This window comes from Bos taurus, chromosome 9, assembly GCF_002263795.3.
Source record: "Bos taurus isolate L1 Dominette 01449 registration number 42190680 breed Hereford chromosome 9, ARS-UCD2.0, whole genome shotgun sequence".
Lineage (NCBI taxonomy): Eukaryota > Metazoa > Chordata > Mammalia > Artiodactyla > Bovidae > Bos > Bos taurus.
This window is the reverse complement of record NC_037336.1, coordinates 83,887,472-83,901,996: the sequence shown is the minus strand read 5'-3', so window position 1 is coordinate 83,901,996 and position 14,525 is coordinate 83,887,472. Positions and strand designations below refer to the sequence as shown.

At 41.3% G+C, this 14,525-nt stretch overlaps 1 pseudogene; it reads left to right on the top strand.

Moving 5' to 3' along the window:
* The first annotated feature begins 489 nt into the window (after nt 1–489).
* LOC781799 (F-box only protein 25-like) lies at nt 490–10,268 on the top strand (annotated as a pseudogene).
* The last annotated feature ends 4,257 nt before the right edge of the window (nt 10,269–14,525 follow it).

The window sequence follows — 14,525 nt, the reverse complement described above, 5'->3', positions numbered from 1 at the left end:
TTACATAGGTGACAATCAGACAGCAACCTCTTTGTATTCTATCTGCAAGGTAAATGACTTCTATCAGCTGTGCTAATATTATGACTGCAGAAATGCCCTACGAACAGCTGTATATGTGAAGAGAAGGAAGACATCTTGAACACTCTGCCTCATTTATCACAGGGCTGAGATTTCCAGAGAACTCTCCTGATTGAAAGTAAAGGATCAAGCTTAATGAAAATAGTATTTTAATACTAAATCTGATCAGTGTCATCCATGCAAAGCCATAAGCATATATGAAGACTATTGGGTAAAAATAGCACAGTTTTAAGCAACCAACCCATGGAAGGGCGAGTTTCCTCTTGAGCAAGGGCCATCCCTGAAATCATAGTTAATGGCTGCAAGATGCCAAGGCCATTACAGAAGAGTCTGTCCTTTAGTTGGAAATCAGATGATCTGCAGCTCACGCATGTTCTACAGATGAAGAACCCCTAACCAAGAGAAGAGCAAATGTCCTACAAAAAGGTGCTTGGCTTCTTGGTAGCAGAATGTGAACAAGAGTAAATAAATGGGGGAAGCTCTGGTTTAACCCAAACATATCACTACTCCACCCAGAGGCTGTTTTCTTATCTATTGTGTGTGTGTGTGGATTAGTCACTCAGTCGTGTCTGACTCTTTGCCACGCTTTGGACTGTAGTCCGCCAAGCTCCTCCGTCCATGGAATTCTCCAGGCAAGAATACTGGAGTAGGTAGCCATTCCCTGCTCCAGGGGATCTTCCCAACCCAGGGATCAAGCTTGGGTCTCCCCCATTGCAGGCAGATTCTTTATGGTCTGAGTCACCAGGGAAGCCTTTTCCTATCTACTAAATTAGGATAAAAATAAAGGAGTTTTGCACATCAAAGGAAACTATTAGCAAGGTGAAAAGACAGCCTTCAGAATGGGAGAAAATAATAGCAAATGAAGCAACTGACAAACAACTAATCTCAAAAATATACAAGCAACTCCTACAGCTCAACTCCAGAAAAATAAATGACCCAATCAAAAAATGGGCCAAAGATCTAAATAGACATTTCTCCAAAGAAGACATACAGATGGCTAACAAACACATGAAAAGATGCTCAACATCACTCATTATCAGAGAAATGCAAATCAAAACCACTATGAGGTACCATTTCACACCAGTCAGAATGGCTGCGATCCAAAAGTCTACAAATAATAAATGCTGGAGAGGGTGTGGAGAAAAGGGAACCCTCTTACACTGTTGGTGGGAATGCAAACTAGTACAGCCACTATGGAGAACAGTGTGGAGATTCCTTAAAAAACTGGAAATAGAACTGCCTTATGATCCAGCAATCCCACTGCTGGGCATACACACTGAGGAAACCAGAAGGGAAAGAGACACGTGTACCCCAATGTTCATCGCAGCACTGTTTATAATAGCCAGGACATGGAAGCAACCTAGATGTCCATCAGCAGATGAATGGATAAGAAAGCTGTGGTACATATACACAATGGAGTATTACTCAGCCGTTAAAAAGAATACATTTGAATCAGTTCTAATGAGGTGGATGAAACTGGAGCCTATTATACAAAGTGAAGTAAGCCAGAAGGAAAAACACCAATACAGTATACTAACGCATATATATGGAATTTAGAAAGATGGTAACGATAACCCTGGATACGAGACAGCAAAAGAGACACTGACGTATAGAACAGTCTTATGGACTTTGTGGGAGAGGGAGAGGGTGGGAAGATTTGGGAGAATGGCATTGAAACATGTAAAATATCATGTATGAAACGAGATGCCAGTCCAGGTTCAATGCGCGATACTGGATGCTTGGGGCTGGTGCACTGGGATGACCCAGAGGGATGGTATGGGGAGAGAGGAGGGAGGAGGGTTCAGGATGGGGAACACATGTATACCTGTGGTGGATTCATTTTGATGTTTGGCAAAACTAATACAATTATGTAAAGTTTAAAAATAAAATAAAATTAATTAAAAAAAAAGAGAGAGAAAAAAAAAACAAAAAACAAAATGTTCAACAAAATATAAAAAAAAAAAAATAAAGGAGTTGATATCAGGATGGAATGAGATAATAAAAATCTATTTTTAAAGTATAAAGTTGTGCTTTGATTCTTTGTCCAACGTTCTTTCTCTTTTATAATATTATGTATGCAGCATGCAGAAAAGGAATTTCGCCTCTTTTTTCTGAAGCCAAACTCTGGTCATATCATGATTTTAAGAGGCAAATATGCTCCTTTATAAGTCATAAGATGGTGTTTGTATGTGCCAGTGCAAAAAGAACAATTAGCCCTACATATATGTTTTTTGCAAACCCATATTCTGATGTGCAAATGGTAATCATGGTCAGTGTCATTTTGAAATGTTAGTAATACCTGTGATTTATTGAGTTCCTGTGACTTGCCAGGCTTAGGGAGGGGAGCTAGCTCCTTAGAGTATAGACAGTAGACACAGACCTGAATTTAAATACTGACTCTTATTAGCTGACTTGCCCTGGATAAGTCATTTAAATTCCCTGAATCCCATTTTCTTCATTTGTGAAAAGGAAAGGGTAATAATTCCCTGAAATGTTGTGCTTGGACCATTATCAACACTCAAGTCATGATAGGTAACGCTTCCCTTACTTCACAGGTAAGGATACTGAAATGTAGAGAGGTAAAGGGACTTTGCCTCTGACACAGGGCCAGTGGCAGAGCAGGACTGGCCTGCCTCCATGGCATTGGCCTCTGGAATCCTCTGACCAAATATACGGGCTATGGTTGTTCAGAGATGCTCCCGAAAATAGCAAGTCCAGGTGACTGCCCTGCAGCTCAGCTTAGCAGTTTCCAAGTTCTCTTGCTGTTTAACAACTTTCAAGAAACAGGGCTTGTATTGCATTAGAGCTATCCTTTCTTTAGTCTGTACTTAACTTTTTGAGGAAGAGTTGCAACTTCAGACAACAGTAACCCTGGCTCCATAGGGAAGTGGTTAGAAATACTTACTTCCTCGTGCCTGCGGAAACAGACCAAGCAGGGGTCTCTCTTTGGACTGCATGGGGAAGTGAGTTTCAGTAACCACTTCTCTACCCAGCACTGGGAGCCCAGACGACAGGAACTGAGCAGGAGAGTGGCAGCTTTTCTGGTTCTTAGAGCCATAGCTCTGGGCAGCTTCCCACTTGGTCCCACGGCCACAGGACATGACAGAGAGGGTGCTGGTCAGCCACCTCTTTGCAATTAGGTCAAGTATCAGCTTGCTCACCTTTAACCAAATCAATGAGGAAGCATAAATTCTACCTGTCCTGCTTGGGGTTCAGGTTAACTGCCCTTTCAAGTTCTGTCCTTCAGTAATCTCTTTCCCTTAGAAATCAGTATTCTTCTCCTTTATTTTCCACAGAGCTTTATTTGTTTATTTTTTTAAAAAATCCAATCTTGTTGCACCTCATTTTTATCATTACTTAGGCCCTGGTCCTTCTCACTTATAAACTGTAAGGGCACTTGGAATTTGGTGAACCAAACTCACTTCAAACTCTGCAAACCTCTGCCACACCTCATAATCAGAACTTAACATTTATTGAGCACTGACTATATGCTTGGCACTCTACAAAACTGTTGTTCTATAATAACCCACTTAATCACCATAAACACCTGAGGGATATGCTAGTATTACAATCTCTCTTTTGTAAATAAGAAAACAAGCAGAGGCTAAATTAAATTAGTAAGTATCAGGCAGCATTCAGGCCCAAGCAATCCGGTGCCACATCCGTGCTTTTTATAACCACAGTTTCTGCTTCAGACTCCCTCAGTAGTTGCAACCCTATGAAGTGTTGCTATCAGCCCATTTTACAGAAAAGGAAGGGGAGTTTTAGAAAGCTCAACACCTTGCCCAAAGTCCAAAGCACAGAGAGGGTGGAGCTGGAATGTAAATGTGAACAGTCTGGTTTCAGAGTTCATGCTTTTATTTTATTTCATTTCACTTCATTTCATTTATTGTTGTAAGCAAGGAATACAAAATCTATGTATCTAATAATTTTTTTGGTGCATAACATAGTGTTGCTAACGACTCAGTTCTTCAGGCACTCTGGTGCCTGAAGAATTATAGACAGAGGTTCCTGACTTTGTACAGGAGGCAGTGATCAAGACCATTTCCAAGAAAAAGAAATGCTAAAAGATTGTCTGAGGAGGCCTTACAAATAGCTGAGAAAAGAAGAGAAGCTAAAGGCAAAGTAGAAAAGGAAAGATGTACCCATTAGAATGCAGAGTTCCAAAGAATAGCAAGGAGAGATAAGAAAGCGTTCCTTAGTGATCAGTGCAAAGAAATAGAGGAAAAGAATAGAATGGGAAAGACTAAAGATCTCTTTAAGAAAATTAGAGATGCCAGGGGAACATTTCATACAAAGATGTGCTCAATAAAGGACAGAAATGGTATGGACCTAACAGAAGCAGAAGATATTAAGAAGAGGTGGCAAGAATACACAAAAGAACTATACAAAAAGACCTTCATCACCCAGATAACCATGATGGTGTGATCACTGACCTAGAGCCAGACATCCTGGAATGTGAAGTCAAGTGAGCCTTAGAAAGCATCACTACAAACAAAGCTAGTAGAGGTGATAGCATTCCACTTGAGCTGTTTCAAATCCTAAAAGATGATGCTGTAAAAGTGCTGCACTGAATATGCCAGCAAATTTGGAAAACTGAGTAATGGCCACAGGACTGGAAAAGGTCAGTTTTCATTCCAATTCCAAAGAAAGGCAATGCCAAAGAATGCTCAAACTACCACACAATTACACTCATCTCACATGCTAGTAAAGTAATGCTCAAAATTCTCCAAGCCAGGCTTCAACAGTATGTGAACTGTGAACTTCCAGATGTTCAAGCTGGTTTTAAAAAAGGCAGAGGAACAGAGATCAAATTGCCAACATCCATTGGATCATCAAAAAAGCAAGGGAATTCCAGAAAAACATCTACTTCTGCTATATTGACTACACCAAAGCCTTTGACTGTGTGGATCACCACAAACTGTGGAAAATTCTAGAATAGATAGGAATATTAGACCACCTTACCTGCCTCCTGAGAAATCTGTATGCAGGTAAAGAAGCAAGTTAGAAGTGGACATGGAACAACAGACTGGTGCCATATTGGGAAAGGAGTATGTCAAGGCTGTGTACTGTCACCCTGCTTATTTATCTTATGTGCAGAGTACATCATGAGAAATGTCAAGCTGGATGAAGCACAAATTGGAATCAGGATTGCCAGGAGAAATATCAATAACCTCAGATACGCAGATGACACCACCATTATGGCAGAAAGTGAAGAGGAACTAAAGAGCCTCTTGATGAAAGTGAGAGAGGAGAGTGAAAAAGTTGGCTTAAACTCAACATTCAAAAAACTAAAATCATGGCATTGAGTCCCATCACTTCATGGAAAATAGATGGGGAAACAATGAGAGACTTTATTTTGGGGGGCTCCAAAATCACTGCAGATGGTGGTTGCAGCCATGAAATTAAAAGACGTTTACTCCTTGGAAGAAAAGCTATGACCAATCTAGACAGCATATTCAAAAGCAGAGACATTATTTTGCAGACAAAGGTCCATCTAGTCAAAGCTATGGTTTTTCCAGTGGTCATGTATGGATGTGAGAGTTGGACTATAAAGAAAGCTGAGCACCAAAATATTGATGCTTTTGAACTGTGGTGTTGGAGAAGACTCCTGAGAGTCCCTTGGACTGCAAGGAGATCAAACCAGTCAATCTTCAAGGAAATCAGTCCTAAATATTCATTGGAAGTACTGATACTGAAGCTGAAACGCCAATCCTTTGGCCACATGATGGGAAGAACTGACTCATTGGAAAAGATCCTGATGCTGGGAAAGATTGAAGGTGGAGGAGAAGGGGATGACAGAGGATGAGATGGTTGGATGGCATCACTGACTTGATGGACATGAATTTGAGCAAGCTCTGGGAATTGGTGATAGACAGAGAAGCCTGCCATGCTGCAGTCCATAGGGTCGCAAAGAGTTAGACACGACTGAGTGACTGAACTGAACTGAATGGTTTAGTGGTTAAGAATCCACCTGACAATGCAGGAGACAGGGGTTTAATCCCTGGGTCTGGAAGATCCGCTGGAGAAGGAATGGCAACGCACTCCAGGATTCTTGCCTGGATAAACCCATGGACAGAGGAGACTGGCAGGCTACAGTCCATGGGGTTGCAAAGGAGTGAGACATGACTGAGTGACTAAACAACAATTATAGGCACAATGTTGAACAGCAGATTTCTAGAGCTTCTTCATCTTATTTAACTGGAACTCTTTACCTGTGTAAGCTTTCAAGGTGGGTGTTGCTGCTGCTGCTAAGTCACTTCAGTCATGTCCGACTCTGTGTGATCCCATAGATGTCAGCCCATACTGTCTGTTTTAAACAGAATGGGTACAGAACATTCTGTACTACATGTCCTTGAAAAAATTGCTATAAATTTCAACTTAGATTCAGTTTTGAACCCTAACATCCAGTCTCTTTAGAGCCCACTAATTCTGGAAGACTCGGAACTGGCAGAAATGAAACCAGTTGTCCCTGCCATAGAAAGCCTCATTTTTCAGGACAAACCTTAATGTATAGTTTTGATTGTCTTTGAAAGGAAATTCTGAACAGAGATTCTTAACAAAAGTGGGATAATAAGGAAATGATATTTTCCTGAAACTAGTTGAAAAACAATTTTCATTTCAATAAGCTGTTTAAATAAGAAACAACCGTTTTTCTGACTGTAAAAAAGAAGAATTCATTAGAATGCAAACTGACCTGCATTAATATGAGGCTGCAATCACCTATGGAGGTGGTGGTTCTTAGACTGGACTGAGGCATTTCCACCCCCACCAGAGAAAGCTCCTCACTCAGAGCATCCTGAGAGCATCCTGCATCTCAGGGGTGGGTATAAGGAGAGGGATATATGGGACAACTCTGACAGATATTTTTCTCTTTAGAGCTCCCTCATTATTGGGAGAGATGTCTCTCACAATAGCATTGCAGTTCAACCTCTACTGCCCAATTCTTCTTGCCTTATCCTCTGAGCGAGGTTACTGAGAACTCTTACTAATAAACATCATGCACACAAGTCTGAGAGTGTGGGTCTGTTTCCTGGGAACTCGCCTAGAACAGTCAATAGCAGATATGAAAGGAAAGTCTGTAGGAAGCAGACTCTAGAATGAGATATGGGAAGCCTTCTGCTTCCAAACAAGATGAAGGGACAGAGAGTGAATTTACATTCTCACAGGCAATAGCAAATACTGAATAAAATATATGAGGACATTGACTTTGAGGCAATGAATCAGTGATCCCAGAGATGAAAAAAAAAAACAAAGGTGAGTTTTCAGAAATAAACCATGCTTTTATGGACAAAGGAGGAAAGAATATACAATGGAGAAAATATAGTCTCTTTAATAAGTGATGCTGGGAAAATTGGACAGCTACATGTAAAAGAATAAAATTAGGATGTTCTCTAATACCTATACAAAAATAAACTCAAAATGGAATAAAGACCTACATATAAGCCTGGAAACCATAAAATTCCTAGAGGAAAACATAGGCAGAACAATCTTGACATAAGTCATAACAATATTTTTTTATCTTTATTCTAAAGCAAAGGAAATGAAAGCAAAAATAAACAAACAGGACCTAATTAAACTTAGAAGCTTTTGCACAGCAAAGGAAACCAGCAACAAAATGAAAAAAACAACCTACTGAAAGGCATAAGATACTTATGATATGACTGGTAGGGAATGAATATCCAAACTGTATCAACAGCTCATACCACCTAAATCAAAAAGCAAACAACCAAATTAAAAATGAATACATATTTTTCCAAAGAGGACATGCAGATGGCCAATAGGCACATGAAAAGATGCTCAACGTTGTTCTTCAGGGAAACCAAATATAAACCGCCATATCATTTATACCTGTCAGAATGGCTTCAGTGAAAAAGAACAGAAATAACAAATGTTGGCAAGGATTTGGAGAAAAGGGAGCCCTCCTGCACTGGTGGTGGGAATACAAATTGGAACAGATGCTAAGGAAAACAGTATGGGGGTGAGTGTGTCTCAAAAAACTAAAATAGAACTACCATATGACCCAGCAACTTCACTCCCAGGTATATATCTGAAGAAAAAGACCGCTAATTCAAAGGGATGCAGGCACACCAATGTTAATGGCAGTATTATTTACAATTGCTAAGATATGGAAATGACCTAAGTCTCTATCAACAGATGAATGGATAAAATATGGTGTGTGTATATTTATCTATCATCTATCTATCTATCTGTCATCTATGTATCTATCTCTATCTGCACACACATACTGGAATACTACTCAGTCATAAAAGGAATGAAAATGTGCCATTTGAAGCAATGTGAATGGACTTGGAGGGTATTATGCTACATGAAATAATTCAGAGAAACTCAGATGCTCTATGATATCACTTGTATGTGGAATCTAGTGAATATAACAAAAAAGAAACAGACTTAGATATAGAGAACAAATTAGTGGTTACCAGGCGGGAGATGGAGGGAGGTCAATATAGAGGTAGAAGATTAAGAGATACAAACTACTATGAATAAAGTAAGCTGCTGCTGCTAAGTCACTTCAGTCGTGTCCGACTCTGTGCGACCCCATAGACGGCAGCCCACCAGGCTCCCCCATCCCTGGGATTCTCCAGGCAAGAACACTGGAGTGGGTTGCCATTTCCTTCTCCAATGCATGAAAGTGAAAAGTGAATGTGAAAGGTGAAAGCGAAGCCGCTCAGTCGTGTCCCACTCCTAGCGACCCCATGGACTGCAGCCTACCAGGCTCCTCCGTCCATTGGATTTGCCAGGAGTACTGGAGTGGGGTGCCATCACCTTCTCCGAAAGTAAGCTACATGGATATAATATACAACAGGAAAAATATAGTCAATATTTTATAATAGGTATAGATGTAGCATAAACTTGACAAATTGTGAATCACAATATTGTACACCTGTAATTTATTTTTTTAATTTTTTTAATTTTTTTAATTTAATAATTTTAAAACATGTGTTCCCCATCCTGAACCCTCCTCCCTCCTCCCTCCCCATATCATCCCTCTGGGTCGTCCCAGTGCACCAGCCCCAAGCATCCAGCATCGTGCATTGAACCTGGACTGGCATCTCGTTTCATACATGACATTTCACATGTTTCAATGCCATTCTCCCAAATCTTCCCACCCTCTCCCTCTCCCACAGAGTCCATAAGCCTGTTCTATACATCAGTGTCTCTTTTGCTGTCTCGTATCCAGGGTTATCGTTACCATCTTTCTAAATTCCATATATATGCGTTAGTATTGTATGTTTTTATTGTGAAAACTGGATCTATGTCCATAAAGAAAGCACAAGAGAAAGACATGGCTACTGTACTTTGGGAGAAGCTTTTAATCGCTTAGACTTCTCGAGTGCGATCCAGGACATCCGAAGGTTCAATTATGTGGTCAGGCTATTGCAGCTGATTGCAAAGTCCCAGCTGACCTCGCTGAGTGGTGTGGCCCAGAAGAACTACTTCAACATCCTGGATAAGATCGTTCAGAAGGTTCTCGGTGACCACCAAAACCCTCGCCTGATCAAGGATCTTCTCCAAGACCTCAGCTCCACCCTGTGCATTCTGATCCGAGGAGTAGGGAAGTCTGTGCTGGTGGGAAACATCAACATCTGGATTTGCCGATTAGAGACCGTTCTCCGCTGGCAGCAGCAGCTGCAGAATCTTCAGATGACGGAGGTGGACAGTGGCCTGACGCTCAGCGACCTTCCTGTGCACATGCTCAGCAACATCCTGTACAGGTTCTCGGATGGGTGGGACATCGTCACCCTGGGTCAGGTGACCCCGACACTGTCCGCGCTCAGCGAGGACCGGCAGCTGTGGAAGAAGCTCTGCCAGTACCACTTTGGGGAGAAGCAGTTTTGTAGACACTTGATCCTTTCAGAAAAAGGCCATGTGGAGTGGAAGCTGATGTATTTTGCACTTCAGAAGCACTACCCCACCAAGGAGCAGTATGGAGACACCCTGCACTTCTGCCGGCACTGCAGCATCCTCTTCTGGAAGGACTGCCGCCTTGCTTTATTACTCGAGGACTCGGGCCACCCCTGCATGGCAGCTGCTTCACGCCTGTGTCCCCGCAGCACTTCATCGACCTTTTCAAGTACTGAGGGCCTAGCCAGGCCCACCATGACCTGGAGTCTGCGTTGGAGGCAACGTGAAAAGGGCCTGTGGGCAGGGTGCCTGTGGCTTCCACCTCTGAAACCGGGTCAGGGAACCCCAGCAAAATCCACCTTTGAAATAGGGTCAAGGAACCCCAGCAAAATCATTTCTGCTTCTCTCTTTAAAAAATTCTTCTATGTACACCTGTAATTTATATAAGGGGACTTCTCTGGTGGCTCAGTAGTAAAGAATTAGCCTGCCAATGCAGGAGACTCTGGTTCAATCCCTGGGTTGGGAACATCTCCTGGAGGAGGAAATAGCAACCCACTCCAGGATTCTTGCCTGGGAAATTCCATGGACAGAGGAGCCTGGCAGGCTACAATCCATGGGGTTACAAAAGAGTCAGACATGACTTAGCGACTAAACAACACAATTTATGTAATATTGTAAATCAACTGTACTGCAGTTAAACAGACAACAAAAAGATGGGCTTTATATCTGTCTCAGCTCACTGTGAGGGCCTGGCACAGGGTGAGGAGCCCATGCAGAGCCCGATGGTGCCCCTGGTTTGGGGAGACGGAGCTGGAATCCAGGAGTGCTAGCAGGCTGAAGCTTCTAGATGAAAGTCTGTTGAGGAGAGAGCAGTGCAGAGAGGAGAGCCTGAGAATGGGTCCTCAGTGTCTGTCAGAGTGCAGGTCTGATCAGCTGGAGCACAGGTGGAACTGCCCTGAGTCATGCAAAGAACCCTGTGAAAGGGTTAAAAGCATGAGTTCACACGGGGCCTGTTCCCACCAGCGTGGCTGCATAGACCTTAGCATTCACTGGAGATGGAACATGCAGTTTTGTTCCCTCAACAGTGGTGAAAATTTCACCCTAAATGAAACTCCTCACTGTTCCCACCTAACAAAACTTAAAAGCAAGACCTGAAATGATCAAACTATTTCCAAGGAGATTAACAGCTTCCCTGAACAAATTTAAGACTATGGCACCCCACTCCAGTACTCTTGCCTGGAAAATCCCATGGACGGAGGAGCCTGGTAGGCTGCAGTCCATGGGGTCGCTAAGAGTCTGACCTGACTGAGCAACTTCACTTTCAATTTTCACTTTCATGCATTGGAGAAGGAAATGGCAACCCACTCCAGTGTTCTTGCCTGGAGAATCCCAGGGACGGGGGAGCCTGGTGGGCAGCCGTCTATGGGGTCGCACAGAGTCGGACACGACTGAAGCAAGTTAGCAGCAGTAGCAGCAGCAGCAGTAGCAGCAGCAAAGAAGTGCAAAAATAACCAGGATCCAACAGATAAAATTCAAAAAGATTGGTATCCAATAAAACTTACTGAGCATGAAAAAAGAAGCAGGAAAATATGTCCCATTAAAAGGAGAAAAAAAATCAACCAATTGAAAATGACTCAGGAAAAAAACATGGATGACAGAATTAGCAGACAGGACTTTGAAATAGCTGTTATCATGGTGTACCACATGTTCAAGAAGCTAAAGAAAGATTAACTACATTAAATTCTTTAGAACACCCAAAACTGCACGTTCGATGTCTATGTTGAAAAAATACACTGATTGGGATGAATGGCAGATTAGAGATTGCAGAAGAACAGATCAATTCATTTGAAGACACAGCAACAGAAACAATCCAATATGAAACACAAGGAAAAAAAGAATAGGATCTCAGGGAGCTGTGGAACAACTTTACATAGACTAACACACATGCAGCGAGCATGTGTGTGCATGCGCTAAGTCGCTTCAGTCATGTCCGACTTTGTGACCCTGTGGACTAGCCCTCCAGGCTCCTCTGTCCATGGGATTCTCCAGACACGAATCCTGGAGTGGGTTGGCATGCCCTCTTCCAGGGAATCTTCCTGACCCAGGGGTCAAACCAGCATCTCTTATGTATCCTGAATTGGCAGGCAGGTTCTTTACCACCAGTGCTACCTGTGAAGCCCCACATGAGACTGGAGTCCCTGAATAAACAAGCAAGGAGGGCAGATGTGGGGGTTGGGAGAAGAAGATCCAGAAAACATTAGACAGGAAAATAATGATGAGAATTTTTCCAAATTTTGTCAAAGCTATAAATCTCAGAAACTCAATAAACTCTACTGCAAACAAACAAACCAACCAAAAAATCGTGGCGAAAACTACACCCAGGGACACCATAACAAAGTTAATTAAAATCACTGTTAAAAGCAAGATCTTGATATGGAACTTCATGGCTGAGCAACAGGTAATGTGGAACCCTTCATTGGTGAGAGCTGGAGCACTGGCAGCTCCTATGTGGGATTGCAATGCAATTGCTCAACATCAACTTGCGGTAAACCAGGGCAGGATAATAGTGGAAGAGAATGCACCAACGGATACGTCTCAGGCCTATGGGAGGTCCAGGGAAACACTACTTAGATGGATAGCTTTTGCCATCTTAAAAGTATTACATATAGTTACAATAACTGTTTTAAGAACTTACTATTAAATTTGTCATCTATGTCATATGAATGTCATATATATCTAGGACAATTCCAGTTGACTTGATTTTGTTTTTCCTCCTAATGGGATATATTTTTTATTTGTTGTGTTTTTATTATCATTTTGTGAATTCTACTTTGTTTGGTGCTGGCAATGTATTCTCTGATAAATAATGATTTGAAACTAATTGTTTTTATTTGGATGTTTAGTTTACCTGGACATTTCATTTTATGCATTGGGTAATGGCAACCCACTCCAATATTCTTGCCTGGGAAATCCCATGGACAGAGAAGCCTGGTGGGGTACAGTCCATGGGGTCACAAAGAGTCAGACACAACTTAGTGACTTAATAATAACAAATTTCTAAATATATGAAGAAAATTTGGTTCCTGCCCCTGAAAAACTAATAATCTTATGGGGTGAACAAAAACTGGAATGATATTTATAAGACAATGCAATGAATTCTATACAAAAAGTGTGAATGAAGCACAGAGGCAACCCCGAGTAAGGCTATCCGACAGGATGTACTTAGGAAGTTCTTTTGGAAACAAGTATCTAGCTGCTGTCAAGGCCACGTGGACTCAGCAAAGGACAGATACCTGGTGATAGGGGTGGAATGACAATTGAGATCTGGATCATGGAGTAGCCCTGGGTGACATACTGCTGTAAGTTCTGGATAGTGAGAGATGACCCTTTGAGGTGCCTAAGAGTGAAAAATTAGGATAAACATCTCCATTTTCTCACTTGTGTCAAGAAATGCCACCACGGTAATGTAGTAAATATTAATATTTGCTATGAATATTATAGTATATGAATATTACTATAAATATTTACTAATATTAATATTCCTGGAGAAGGAAATGGCAATCCACTCCAGTACTATTGCCTGGAAAATCCCATGGACAGAGGAGCCTGGTAGGCTACAGTCTACGGGGTCACAAAGAGTCGGACATGACTGAGTGACTTCACATATAATATATAGTAAAATATTCTATATAGATGACTGGATTAAAAAGATGTGGTATATATATTGTATATAAATATATACACACAGCACAACACATACACACATACATACACACAAAGGAATATTACTCAGCCGTGAAAGAAAGAAACCCTGCCATTTGCAGTAAGGAGGATGGACTTATACTAAGTGAAATGAGTCAGAGAAACAAGTATTGCATGATATCACTTATATGTGAAATCTAAAAATAATATGAATGAACGTATGTGCACAACAGAAACAGACTCACAGACATAGAAAACAAGCTTGTCGTTACCAAGGAGAAGAGGGAGTGGGGAAGGGACAAACTAGGGGTGTGAGATTACCAAATGCTATGTGTGAAATAGACAAGCAGTAAGGCTGCGTTATATGTATATACTGTGTATAGCAAGAGGATTATAGCTATTATCTTGCAATAACTTATAATGGAGTAAATCTTCAAGGATAGTCACTCACTATGCTGTACATCTGAAACTAATGTAATATTGTAAATCAACTATACTTTAGTAAAAATAAAATATAATATTCTGTATAAACAGTATTATGTGCGTTTATGGGCATGTAGACTTGCACTGCAACCTAGCTCCATGACATCCTGGAGGTATGAAGCTAGGCAAGTTATTTAGACTCTCTGAAGTCATTTTACTCATGTAAGCAATGGTTATAAACTGGTTATTGTGAAGACTGATTGAGATGCATATGGTGCGAGAAAGAAAAACAAAGTAAAATAAGCATAATCATTCCATGAATATTCACTATTTTTCTACATGAAAGTTCTAAAATAGCTTGGCAAAAACTGTAGTTGCAAAGAAGAGACTAATAAGATTTCATGCTATGATGATTTATAAGGGCTTCAAATAATTTTTAAAGGTTTTTGGAGCGT